Here is a 14,801-nt window from a genome sequence, read left to right as displayed (position 1 = left end):
TCTGATTTACATTGGTTGAGTTTATGGCTCCAGATGTATTAAGAATAATAGAGTATCTACAATATGCCTATATTTTGAATATATCATCAACCATCCACACTCAACAGATGCAAGTGCAATGCCAAATCCTAAGGTCCATTTATTCAGTCAAAACTGTCACTGACAACCATAATGAGGGCATTCAAAACTTCTCAGGATTGCGTCTGTGTGACACAGAGACCCATGGATGGTTTACTGCCCTGTGTGTCAAGCAACTCTTGTCAGGCCTGACATACTCACTACACCTAACACACCGTTATCATAATCTGTATCTAAAAAAATATCATGTAAGGTATTATAAACCAACTGATAACAGGCTGGTCCTGAAAATCATTGTGTGCTGTATGTACGGGGCGAGTACAAAGAATTATAAATATGTACTAGAATTATGTTCTTAGCATGTGTTCTTCCCTAGACAAAGGGAATATGTATTAACAATGAAGGTACCAATACATAAGAACATAAGAATGGCCGTACCAGGTCAGACCAAAGGTCCATCTAGCCCAGTATCTGTCTACCAAGAGTGGCCAATGCCAGGTGCCCCAGAGGGAGTGAACCGAACAGGTGATGGTCAAGTGATCTCTCTCCTGCCATCCATCTCCATCTTCTGACAAACAGAGGCTAGGGACACCATTCCTTACCCATCCTGGCTAATAGCCATTAATGGATTTAACCTCCATGAATTTATCCAGTTCTCTTTTAAATGCTGTTATATTCCTAGCCTTCACAACCTCCTCAGGTAAGGAGTTCCACAAGTTGACTGTGCGCTGTGTGAAGAAGAACTTCCTTTTATTTGTTTTAAACCTGCTGCCTATTAATTTCATTTGATGATCCCTAATTCTTGTATTATGGGAATAAGTAAATAACTTTTCCTTATCCACTTTCTCCACATCACTCATGATTTTATATACCTCTACCATACCCCCCCTTAGTCTCCTCTTTTCCAAGCTGAAAAGTCCTAGCTTCTTTAATCTCTCCTCATATGGGACCCGTTTCAATCCCTAATCATTTTAGTCCAAACCCCTAATCATTTTAGTAAGATAAAAATGCTAACAAGCAAGGGAGAAGATAGCATGGCGTCTATACCCCAAGCAGGAGAATGCAAAGCAGGTCTGGGCAGAGTTTCATTTCACACATTTCAAAGGTTTACTGGGATATAAAAAGAACAGGAGAGAACCCCCTAGTTATCCTTCACCTAAGGAGTCAAAGAATCCAAATGCTTTGAGCTCTGTGTATTGGGTCCCGGCTAAAGGTCTAGCCATCAACAGTGAAAGAAAAAGACTGTGGCGAGAAAAACTTCTTTGAACAAAAGACTCTAGTTTGTTAAGTTGAGTTTTAGTCTTAGAAGTGTATTTTTACTTTGGTTTGTTTGTAACCATTTCTATCCTTATTCATTATACTTGGCGTTACTTAACTCTATGTTCTTTTGTTAATAATCTTGTTTTACTTTTACCAAAAATGAATTTAGTACTTAGATTGAAATGGAATTAGAGTAACAAGCTGCTGTGCATTGTCTCTTTAAAGAAGCAGTGAACTTGATAAGGTTTGGTGAGTGTTATAGTAAGAAGGGATTGAATTGTGGAAAGAGGTCTTTGAGGAACTCAGGAACTGGGGGTTCACTGATTTACTTGTTAGGCGAGGTTTGGACTAGCAGAGTCCTGAAGAATTTGCTGGTGAGGCAGACAACCTGATGACTCAGGAAGATCACATACAGCTTAGTAACAGAAAAGCTCTCCTTTGCTAAGGCTGAGAGGGGTAGCACAGTGGCTCATGGATCTGGGAACCCCAGCAGAACTTCACAGTCTGTTACCATGGTGATGAGCTCAGTATAAGAATCTATGCAATCACACAGATTCAATATAATCCTCCTTTTAAAAAGGCTTGTGAGATTCAGCATTCTCTGTGACCTTTGAAAAAACACCACCACAACGTGACGGTTAAATAACATTGAAGATGAATTAAGGTGGTTTCTAAGTAGAAAATCAGCTATAAAATCAGAACTTTTGCAGAATATGTTTTTATTTGTTTTACTTTACATCGTAACAATATGAGACTGATCTTCCAGAACGCTTTTCTCTCTTTGTTTTTCTTTTAAAAACCCCAGAGCAAGAACATTTGTACTAGGGAAGAAAAGCCTCACAGATGAATGGCTTTGTACATACATGGATAAAACTGCCTCAAATAGATTTGTTTTGAAACAATCGTTGTCTCTTAGGAATTTTAGTTGTTCTGTTGGAAGATAACGCTCAACATTTTTCTGTGCCTTTTAAAGTAGTTATTTATTTAGGAAGTAAAGAGAAAAAGAAAAGAAGTTGCTTCACTAAATTGATTTTGCAGCTGTGAGCATCTCAATCTGGAAAAGGGATGAAAGCGGGTGAAAGACAGGATTACATTCCATCCCAACTCCAAATTGCCATTAAGAAATTGTCCCCAGATCATCTGCACATGGAAAGATTTTATTTGGCGATTCCTGGTTGTTAAAAAGCTGGCTCGAGTCTAATGGTAGATGTATACTTTAGATGTAATTTTCAGATTGGGTAGACTACAATAGATAGTTTTGATTGAGCTGGCATGTTCCCAGGGAGTGGGAGGCAGTACTAGTTAGCTACCAGAGTACAGTCAAGTCCAAGATCCCTGTATGTACTTGAGTGTTGACTGTTTAACAGTTAAACAACAACATTGTGTAGATGAATATAGGAATTTGCAATAAACAAATATAGTTTCAGGAAAGACCATTTTTTATATTGAAATATGGTACACTATATTTTCTTGGTTTTTTTAACTTGTGTTTAGTGCCTGCATCTCCCATTTATTTATAGAGAGAGAGAGAGAGAGAGAGAGAGAGAGATACAGGGGTGGAGGAGAATAACTTTCTACTTGGGAAAGCAGCCCAAGCTCTGATGTTTAGATCTGGAGCCCAAACCAAATGGCCCCAAAGTCTGAAGGGGCCTGATCTGGTACCTTGGTTCATCTTATCTCTATAAAATGTCCAAGCAGCAAAATTCAGATTATTTCTCCACAGCCCAACAGGGTCTGGGTCTGGGTCTGGTACGCTGGGTTGGATCCATCTTAGACTGTTTCAAAATTGCAGTTGAATTTCTCCATGTTCCCATCTGGCCTGCTATCTACTTGCTATAGTAACTATATTACATAGCGCCATAGAATGAAAAGATGCAAAATTAGCAAGTGCACAGAGACCTTACTATTTCCAGAATGGTTATGCAACAGCCTTCTTCTCCCCACCCCCATTGTGCTATTTCACTCTATGGTGTGCACATGGTCAGAACAATATCTTGCATGGGTGCATGGCTACACCTCTGCTTTCTTTCCACTAGGTGCTGTAGTCTTTGACTTACTGCTCTTTCCTTCATGCATCTCTTCTGAAGAAAGTTCCATGGTAGGTACAGCATTACTAACTCTATTCTATTTCCAGCATAAATTTAAAATAACCTCTTTGTCCCTTTTGCAGCCCACATACTGACACAACATCTTTTCACAGTTCTCTCACACACAACAGCTCATGAAATTACACTCCTAAGCCATATGGGTGTTATGAATGGTTGGTATTCACCTCTGACTTGCTCGAGGGTTTGTAGTGGGTGACAGAGTGGCTGCTTTTTGACTGGTTAAAATGTCATTTAGGATTGTAAGGACTGAAGATTGTTACGCAATGTTTATTCTTTGTTTGCCTGAATGAGTCAACGGTATCACAAAAACAGCCAGGATTGACCGTCTTATTGGCAGTCTTAACAGAGAGGTCAAGAATCAGGAGGTGTCTGGGCTACTCTAGAGAGATGTTGATTACGGTGGTGTGTGTGTCCAAAATGAGCATTTGGGCATCTATGTAACACTAAGATGTGCTGATGGGCAGCCTCTAAATAACGGATAGAGAGAGGTAGGACAGACACACCTAAATGTAGGATTTGTGCCTACTTTATAAAATTATATCTTGCTAGAATGGAAAGCCAACCACAAAAAACTGTTTTTTATGGGCCTTTGATTCAGTGGTTAACCCCAGAAAACAACCTCTCTTCAGACACACTCGTGAAATACATTCCTAACAAGCTTCACTTTGGCCCTTTTTTCTCTCCAAGGTGTTGAACGTGAGGTCATTCGTTCCCCTTATAACAAACATTAGTCTAGTGAAGCTGCTTTCTCGGAGGAAAAAGAAAAAAAAAAAAAGCTCCTGTTCATCATCTTCCTTCAGCTTTTCTCTTCGAGTCACTGTGGCAATATCCGTTTAAGTTTAGAAAGCATATTGTTACAGGATGTGTGGGAACCGCAAATACCATCTGAGGCCAAGTTACAGTAAATGCTATTCTTAGTGTCGCTAATGGAAGTACTTCCTTCTCATCAGTAAAGTAAAAGAAAGTAGGCCCATTAATTTTTCACTCACTGCTGCAATAAAAAGGCACTTTACAGGGGAAAAAATGACTCCAATAAGTTACCTGAGGCATTCTCTGCTTCAATATATTTCAGCGTCAAGAGGATTGAAATTAGCTCCGTCTATAAATGGTCAATGCCCAAGCTCTGCATAGTGTTTTAAGGATACCATAAATATGACTTCAATTTTTTGTCTGTATTTATGTTCATGTTTTCACATTATTTGTTATTAAGGACACACATTGTAATAAAAGGCTAATCATTTACTACTGTCGTCCCTGGCCATTGTGTATAATACAGTAGAATAAATCAGAAGGAACACATTTACCCTTAATGTGAATTTAATATGCCAAGGGATATTATGTGTTTCACTTGATCTGACTATTTACACTTCCTGTGCCTGGTTCTCCTGACCTACACCAGAACAAAGCAGGAGTAAATCCTTTGAAGTCAATGGATTTAAACTAATGTAAATAAAGTGTAAGTCAGAAGAGAATCAAGCCTTCTGTATCATGAATTCATTCTATATTCATTGTAACAGCATTAATTTAAATGAACTGGTTTGATATTCTTATGGCTATTATATATACACATATGTAATTTATTCCATGTTTTCTAGTGCTTGGAACAGGAGACTGTTAGTCAGCACTCCTGGATCCAATCCTTGTTCTGCCCGATCATGAGCTACTGATGTCACAGAAGTCCCACAATCCCCTTTGGTGTGATGGCGAGTTATGGCTGCTCAGATATCTCATGATCAGCAAGTCACTTTGTATTTCAGTTTCCTCAGGATAATCCGGGGGTTTCTTTTTTAAATGGGATAATATTAGGGCATCTTTAGGATTAAGCCAGACTGTGCTCAGTACCAAATGAGAGAAGCATATTTTGTAAATGCTAAGTGAATTCAGTGCTCATGAAAGGTGCCAGCTTGTCAGCCCTGGAAGTTAACATCCGGTCTTTGTCACCAGGACAAGTGCAGCAGGTGGCATTGTTATCCCAGAATTTGACATTCCTGCACGTACCCCAGAATTTGATACCACAGTCAGCAATTTTGTATTCAACTGCTGCCAGCTGAAAACCAAACATCACATACCTAGGAAAATCTTAGGGGAGGAGACAAGATCAGACAGCTGCATACTTGCAGTTTGTTAATCAGCATGGGAGGATGGCACAGAAAGTTAACAAGTATGGAGGAGAGTGAGTAAGCAGCGGCCTTGGTTTAAGTGCCCCTGACACATTGTTGTTATGACTAGAAATGTTTTGATGATCAGAGATGAGTAGTTTTGCTGAAATTAGGAGAACTGGTGACCCACTAGAAGTCACTATAGGTTATGTGCTTTGTCTGAATAAAAGATTAGGCAAAAGAGTATGCTTTGGAGCAGTCCAAGGAAGCTTTCTTTGGGCAAGGATCTGATAGTTAAGTTATACAGCAGCAGTCCCCCACGCCTCCCCAGAATGCTGGCCACTGATTCCTCGAAACCATTTTTTAACTCTAGATAAATATACTTGATTTAACATGTGCTAACCCTGCTGCGACAGCGTGTATGTGTGCGCGCCTAAGATCTAATAAAAAAGTTGTTTTAGGTGAAAGCATGCTTGTTTGTATCAATTATTTATCAGGCAGATTGATTTATTCCTGCCACCACCTGGAGAGATACAGTTAAGTTGCCACTGTGTTGGTGTTCTGAGAAACCCCAGGTAACAGTATCAGTGCAAGCTTCCACTCATGTGCCTCAGCCTTAACATGGAGGGATCACTTCTAAAGGAAAGAGTAATTCTGTTTCCTTGTCCATTCAATCCTGAGTCTCTCTCAGAGATCGCCAACCCATCCAATAGGAATTAGAGAGAGACTAGCGGACCATTTCAAAGGCCACCCCTCAGACAATGGTGACTTTCTGTCTCTACTGATCTGGAAGAATATCAGCAGCCTACAGGTGAAGGTTTGGTAGCCTGTTACCAATCATTTGAGCCATTCAATGCCACATATATACATTTCTGAGCCATGTCGTAATTTGTACGACAGCATAGAAACACACAGTTTGAAATAGCCAAAGCTCTTGTAGCTTAGCTTTGGATGGATTTCTTTCCTATCAAAAAGAATGGGAGATATTATTAAACATTACGATTAGTGATAACAAATCATGGTAAAAAAAAAATGTAGGGCCAAATTGTGCCTAGCCACTGCATGAGTAATTGCCTGGGGGTATTGGCATGAGGAGTGGGCCTGTCAACACTGGCCTAACTCTGATCCCATTGAAGTCAATGGGAACAATAAGGTGAGTACTACATTTCAAAAATATCACCAAAAGAGACTCTGACCTGCACAAGGGCCAGGTCTGCTAGCAGTATCTGCACTTAAAGCACAGAGGCTACTCCCTCATGGTGCTCCCAATGGTCCAAATCCCCCCAAAGCATGACAGAAGGAGACAGGGCCATAGTGTTTTTACACAAAGGTAACAAATGGAAAGAAATATGTCCAGAGAACAACAAACAACAACAACAACAACAACAACCACCACCACCACCTTTAGAGCCACCTTGTACAGATTAGTGATAAACCCTAGAATTTAGGGCTGTGGTAGAATTAAATGACCCACATGAGTTTCTCCAAAAGACGTGGCCCACTGCAGAATACAGAGATTTGACTGATAACCTGAGGCACTGGCATGAATAAATAGTACATTTAGATCCGAGGGAACCCTGTTTCTTGTTGCCTCATAATATTATAGTGAAGACTGAAAGTCATCATAAAAAAAACTTTGGTATGTCTGCATTTTCTTACATAGGTCAAGTAGGTTAGTAGCATACTACTAGCAAAAGTGCTATAAACAGAAATAAATTGTGGTTTATGCATTTGGCAAGCTGTTGGTGTTAAATGTCGCAATATTTCACCTGACAAATTCTTCTTTACATTTCCTCTTTTCGGTGAATAAGAAGAACATAAGATTGAGAAAAAAAGAAAAGGAAAGGCACACATGAAAGGACGAAAAAGATTTCTTTCTGACCCTGTACTGCAGGGCTTTCTGCTTCACTGGTTTTGGCTAGAGACATAAGTCTTGGAAGACTTCTGGTGAGTATGAGAGACAGGCTCTCCAAGTTCATATGCTCCAGAAGAGTTTAATTGTTGTCAATTTAAATTCAAGACGGCCTTGTACAGCTCCATCTGAAGCAGTCATTCACTGTTAGAATGAGCTCTCTCCTTCCCATTCATCAAGGTACTGTAACAGGATATTCAAGTGGGTTCACGGAGGTATGGGTACATGGTCTCCAAATGGGCCCTTAATGGGCCAAAAATCTTGAACTGTGTTAGTTCTCATACTGGCCTGTCTTACAGAAGCTGAGCAGGAGGGATTCAGTCATGATATCTTCACAGAAACAGAATTAGAGTAATTATCCTTTCTGATATAAATAAGAGTGATAAAAGGGGAAGATCATTGCAAAATCTAGTTGAAATTTTCCAGCATTTCAAATATGCATCAACTTCTCCCACCTGAAAACAAAAAAAATGTAGCCAATATTTTATTCTGTTCCATTCATAGCAAGACTGGAGAACCGCAGTATGTTTGCATCTGGAATGAAGGACACTTGAATTGTCTGATTAAACCAAACAGGTCTTATATGCTTTTTCTGTGTGGAATGCCATTATTTAAATATTTTTTATTAAAAAAAGAAAACAAATGAGCCATGCAATGCAGTGAACACAGTCTAATTAAAAGAATATATAGTGCCACCTTTCTTTTGGCATTCAACCTGAAAAAACGATTCAGCTTTTTAATGTCAATTCTTTTGGCATTTTCAGATGCTTTGTTTTAAAGATGACGATCAGACACAGAACTAACGTTTTCCTCCAGTCATTCAGTCACTTGCTTCTTTTGTGTGGGTTTTTGTTTGTTTTTGTGTTTAAAGGGGGCCAGCTGCTTTGTGATCAGTCAAATGTCAAAAATAATTCTTACCATAACAAAGCAGAAAATAAAATATTCCAGGAAGCCTATTGCCATGGAGATGCTTTAAAACAATAAGGAGGTAAGATCCTCATCTCCATTCACATGGGTTAACTTTCATTAAAGTTAATTGGAATTACACTCCTGCATCAAAGAAAATAAACTGAGTGCTCTGCCTCTTCTTTTTAGCGTTAGCCTTATGGAACGAGCATACAAATAACTTATCATCCAAGGAAGAAACTATATAAAGGTGAACTTATTTAGTGGTCATCAGCTTCCTCTGGAACACAGGAGTGATTTTGGGAGGTCCACAGGTATTTTCTCATTGGCATTACCCATGTGCTTAAAATGAAGCATGTGCTTAAGTGCTTTTATAAATCAGGCATTTACATTTGAACCTATTAGCCAAAATGTCCAGTTTGCAAAGGAAATACCTAAAGGCCAGTAAGGATTTCAATTTGGAAATCTAGAGGTTAATTGACATCTCAGTGACCTCATATTCACAGTAAAAACTTTCAGCATGAAAAATGTAATCTCTGTAAATATCGTAATTAAAGATAAAGTTGTTTTCACAATTGTCAGGGAAAGAGTGCAAAATTACCCAGGAGGAAAGAAAGAAATGAAAGCAAACAGATCTGTAGGAAAATAGTCTCATGTTAAATATCAAACTAAAATAAAAACTGCCTATGAAAAATTCACAAATAAAGACTCATAATGCATTTGCAAATACATTATCCTCTCAGGTTTCATAATTTGGTGAGAGTGCGATTAGTTAACAGTGGTGTTGTTATAAAATTACACATAGTGGCTGGCAGGTTTTGAAACTACTCCAGAAACCAAAGTCTGACATTACACAACTATTGTATTTGGGTATTTGGCAACAGGAAATCTGGCTGATGATAACTGAGTTGTACCGAGCCCTGCAGCAGGCACTGAGAAACTGTGTCCATTAAATCTGCAGATGGCAAAGTAGATATGCAATTACAGCTGCACACATGAGGATATGACATCTATGCTTATATTCATCTCATGGCTGGTTTCACATGACTCATTCAGCCTTTCTTCTGTTACATGAAAGGGAAGCTATGCAGCAAGACCTCTGGTGATTTTTAAATGGGTCCAAACGTGCCATGGTCTACATTTAAGGAAAAGGAGTAAAAAGATAGTCATCACATTCTTAAAGTTGTCATGTCATGGAGTTGTATAAGCCCACATTTGATCTGCTTGTTATATTCTGGGCAAAGCCTATGTATATTTCATTATATGTGTTTCCCATGCAAACCTGTTAAAACATACAGGCAGAAGTGCCCAGAATATAACAAGCAGATCAAATGTATTTACACACCCATACACATGCACACACAGGAGACAACATCAGCAGATGTTATTCCAGCTACTGGTAATGAAATAGAATACTTAAGTAAATAAATTAACGCAAACCTGCAGCACTGTCTGTTTCACAAAGATAAGCTGACAATTTCAGCAAAATTCAAATGTGCCCACAGGTGACGGAGGATATGGGAGAAATGTCTTGGTTCTCTGCTGCACAGGGACAGTATTCACATAGTAGGGTTGTGTAAGTTACATTGGGTATGGGGTCAGAGTGGTTCACCAGAGCCTTTCCTTTGGATATGAATCATCACTGTTCAGTAGTCAAGCACCTTGTGTTTTGCTCTTAGTCAGAGATTCACGTAAATGCTCAAAGTGGATCTCTATTCAAGACGAAGTTTTTCATCCTGTTCTCTGAAGAAAGCACAAGACGTTTCACAGGATTTTGATGCAAAAGAGTAGAGGAGCATCTAGAGGCCCTAACAGAGGTAAATAAAGGCCCTGTTTTGGTAGGCTTCATAAAACACATAACAAGAAACAGCCACTGCGCTGAAGAGCTTGCAATCTAAACAGACAAGGCAGACAATGAGCAGGGGCAGAAAAAGAGGCAAAGAGGTGTAATGTCATTTTCACTAAAACATATAACCCATAAGTGGCAGAGCCAGGTATAGAATCCAAAATAAAAATGAAAGTTGAAAACGTTTTGCAAAGGAAAAATGTGGGTTTTGGTAAACTTTCGGGGTGAGGGGTTGGAATCAAAACAACTTGTTAATCAAAGCTCCATTTTTTTTTAATTTTGTTCAAAAAGCCATTTTTCATTAAAAAAAAATGTTTCTGTAAAAATATTTTGACCAGATCTAACACTGGCCCTTTGGTTGCTCTCATTTGAGTCTATGCTCCACATTAACTAATGTTTGGGAGATGAAAGCCAAAGCATATATACCAACTAACAATGGGAGGATAAGAAATTCATTTGAGCTAGTAAGTAGTAATCCATGCAGAGACAAGAACCTGGAGGAAAAGTCCAAGCCCTCCAGGGCTGGCAACAAGCTTGATACCTGATTCATTCAGTTCACCACCTTTTCTGTCTGGTGATGTTCAGGTTCTTTAAACAAACTTTTTTGATGATCAGAAAAAAGTTTAGCACTGCCCTTTTACTGCCCTCCCCCACTTTCTGATGAGCTCTCTGTGGCACACAAAGTGGCAGAGAAGACTTTTAACTTCAAAGATCAAACCATTTGAGGGACAGTAGAAAAGCAAGATTTAATTTTTGAAAAGGAGGACAAGAGACAGTTTGATCCCCTACTCTGTCTATGGGAGCAATCTCGACAAGTTTACCTGTAAATTATCATGACTTTGGAACACAGACAGGCATCAAGACACTGAACATGCACTTTCACCAATAGGGAAATGTTTACATTTCTATAGACTGTCCGGGACTGTGATAAATTATGGGGTTAGTTCCCTTTTATGGACACGCAGTCAGTCAATAGCTATAGAATCCTCCTTAGCAGCTATACCCTAATTGCCTTAACTGTAAAAGGTTAAGAGAAGCTTAACCTGAGTTGGCACCTGCACCTGGTTGGAGCAGGGTTTCTGTGTCTCTCAGGCTGGAGAGGGGGAAGCCAGCAACAAGCTGTAAGCTTTAAGCCAGGTATGGGAAATCATCAGCATCATCCTTGGAAACTCCTCATTTGGAACGCCAGATATGTAAGTAGCACAGGAAAAGTTAAGACAGATGCGATTAGGAACCTTTTTGGTTTGTGGATTCCTCTGTGTTAACCCCAGGTGCTTTTGTTTTGCTTGTAGCCTTTAAGATAAACCCCAAGAAAGTTATTTTGGTGCATGATCCCTAAAGCCTGTGTTTTCAGATGTGTTTCTTTCTTTTTAAATAAAATTTACCTTTTTTAAAAGAATCCTTTGATTCCAAAGTCCTTAGACAAGAAGCTGGTCTGTGCTCACATTGCTAAGGCAACTGGTTGGTCTTTTATTCTCAAGCCTCCCGAGGAAAGGGGGTGAATAGGCTTGGGGGAGGGTATTTGGCAGGGGGATTAGGGATTCCAAGGAACCCTTCCCTGAATATTTGTGAAAATCACTTGGTGGTGGCAGCAATATCTGTCCAAGGCAGGATACTGTGCCTTGGAAGAGTTTTAACCTAAGCTGGTAGACAATAAGCTTAGACAGTCTTTCATGAAGGTCCCCACATCTGTATGCTAGAGTTCAGATTGGGTGGGTTATACCCTGACAGGGACACAAGCAAACAGTGTTAGATGCTGGTAGGTAAAATGCTTCCCTCTCACAGAGCTGTCAATCAGGTCCCCTAAATAATACACTACTTGCTGTATTTAGATCCTGATCCTTACTCATGGGAGTTCCTCATGTTTAAGACATAGAAGGCCATGTGACTATTTGAAATAAGAAGTCTGAGATTAACATTATAATGTGGACTTCTGTTACAGAGGAGGTCACACTAGATGCTCACACTGGCTCCTTCTAGCCTTATAATTTGTGAACTTATAATGTATGCATATCAATTCATCTGTGTGATACCATTCTATTCACCCATAAATCAATCACTTGCAAGGTAGTACTGTATTTCTGATTGACTGCTATATGCCAGGTTGATGCATAGCCATGGGTCACTGTTCCTCATTGTAGCCTATGCTCCCACCAAGGAAGCTGCAGACACTAATGAAGATGAATTCTATCAGCAGCTAACAGCCGTGACGCAATCAGTTCTTCCACACAATTAAATTATACTTGGAGAAATGGATGTTGCACCAAGCTGTCCAAGAAATGGCATTGACACTACTCTTTGACCATTTTGTTCTGGAAAAATAAATTACAATTGTCTGAGATTTCTTTCCTTTTGCACTTCTCATAATATTGTGGCCCTAGCCGTTGGTTCAGATGCATAGATATCCATCAGGAAACCAGGATATCCAATGATGTCTGCACCAGGAAGGAGCTGGACCGTATATTGGTCCTGAATCACAGTATAGTAAAGTCACGTTGGGTTACAGATGTGCAGAAGCCCCAGACCATCATCTCCTGGTTGCTAAGATATCAATGACTCTCCTATATCAACACAAGAACATGCCTGTTATGCAATGCAAGGCACAAGGCATCTATAAAATTCAGCACTTGCTAACAAATGCTCTGTCACAGTGAATAACAAATTCGACACGCTTGGCTCTCCCCTGGATGAATCAGATTGGGCAGCCATAAGCACAGTCCCCTGAGAAACTGTAGATGCCATCCCAAAATTTGAATGCTACCAGTGATGCCTGTGGCTATCTGATGAGATATTTCAAATTTTGCAAAACAAATTCAAAGCCAGGCAGCATCATAATGATGCTGAATGTAAATGTTTACAAGACATTTTTCAGGTGACAGCAAAAACAGATCATTATTTTGAACACTTGGCAGAAGAGAGAATAAAGGTCTAATAAATTACAGCCTACACTGCTATTAAATCACGTCAATCAAAAACTGGACTTTGTTCAGGTTTATGAAGACAAATAAGGCTGATGGTAAAACGTGCTCAACCCAAGAAGTCCTGCAAAGATGGAAGGAATATTATGAGGTTTCAATTAACCATCCTGAAGCAATCCATGCCCTACTCTTCCTGTGTTAGTAGTTGCCCGACACTTCCCATTAGAGTAGTAGTTAGTAGTGATCCCAAAACCTGTGCAGTCATGTCTACATTGGAAGAGTACCACTTTGCTATAAAGAACAAGCAAAGATTCTGGACCGCTCGGCATAATGCCCAAACTGCTCAGGTGCACCACAGAGCCCATAAATGTAACATTACACCAATTTTTTGTCCAGGCTTGAACTACTAGGAAGGTACCAGCAGAGTGGAAGGAAGGATCATCATCCCGCTTTGTAAGTAGAAAGGCCCACACAGTAATTGCAGAAGCCAATAACCTTTTTTCTCTGTTCCCGGAAAAAATGCATACATGTCCTTCTAGCCCAGCTCCAGCCTCTCCTTGTGAATCACCACCACCCAGAACAACACTGAAATCGGGCTTCACTGCTGGGCGATCTGTAATGGACACTATGCTTGCTCTTCATCATTTATCTGAGATCCAACACAAATTGAATCATCCTTTGATGGCAACAGTGGCGGATTAGCCACTGAGCCAATGGGGCCCGGGGGTCCTGGCCAATTGGGGGACCCCAGGAAAAATGTACACCCATGCACCTTTCCCCATTCCACCCACCCAGCATTCCCGTTGGGGAGTGGAGTCAGGATGCAGGGGCTTGCCCCGCTCCACCCAGCACTCTTGGCAGGGAGTGGGCGAAGCGACCATGCCCCAACCCCCTCCCTGGCAGGAGCATGGAGGAGGGACTGCAGGCGGAAGGGGTGGGGAGGGGCCCCCACTTGCTCTGGCCCAGGGCCCCACAAACCGCTAATCCACCACTGGGCAGCAGCATATGTAGACCTGAAGGCACCCTTCTATTCTGTTCATAGAGCTCCTGTATGAGGCACTGGCTTTTCCAACATTATCCTGAGGTTAAAAAGCTACGCAATGACTCAGAGGTATGGGTGCAAATGGAAACCCATAGTCTGACAGGGTTTAGACTAGATCAGGGATGAAGCAGGGGTTTGTCCTGGTCTCAGCCCTATTCTACCACACAATGGATTGGCTCATAGACTCATAGACTTTAAGGTCAGAAGGGACCATTATGATCATCTAGTCTGACCTCCTTGAACATGTCTCTGCAAATACCAGTATAACTGTTGTTCCAACTTTTTACCAGTTGAATTACGTGGATGATGTTGTCCTCTTCGGACCAGGACACAAACGATTTTAAAGATGCATTAGAGAGCTTCACGATATAGTAGTTTAACTGAAGTCTTTATGGAATATCTTATCTACAATCTGCTGAGATAAGATGTGTTACAAAAGCTATACCTTTTCTCTTTAGCTGAAAAGCAATTCACTTCTTATGATCTTGCCCCTACTCTGACCACAGGGAAGGAAAAAGTCTTCTAGATCACATTATATTCTGTGTCCTGTGCCTAGCAGGGTCCTTCTAGTACTAATTATCAAAGCTGTTAATTCAGCTCTTGGGTTTTTGACAGGTGAGAGATAGCAGCTA

Source organism: Chelonoidis abingdonii, chromosome 8 (assembly GCF_003597395.2).
Source record: "Chelonoidis abingdonii isolate Lonesome George chromosome 8, CheloAbing_2.0, whole genome shotgun sequence".
Lineage (NCBI taxonomy): Eukaryota > Metazoa > Chordata > Testudines > Testudinidae > Chelonoidis > Chelonoidis abingdonii.
The sequence above is the reverse complement of the archived record's forward strand: the minus strand, read 5'-3'. Positions refer to the sequence as shown.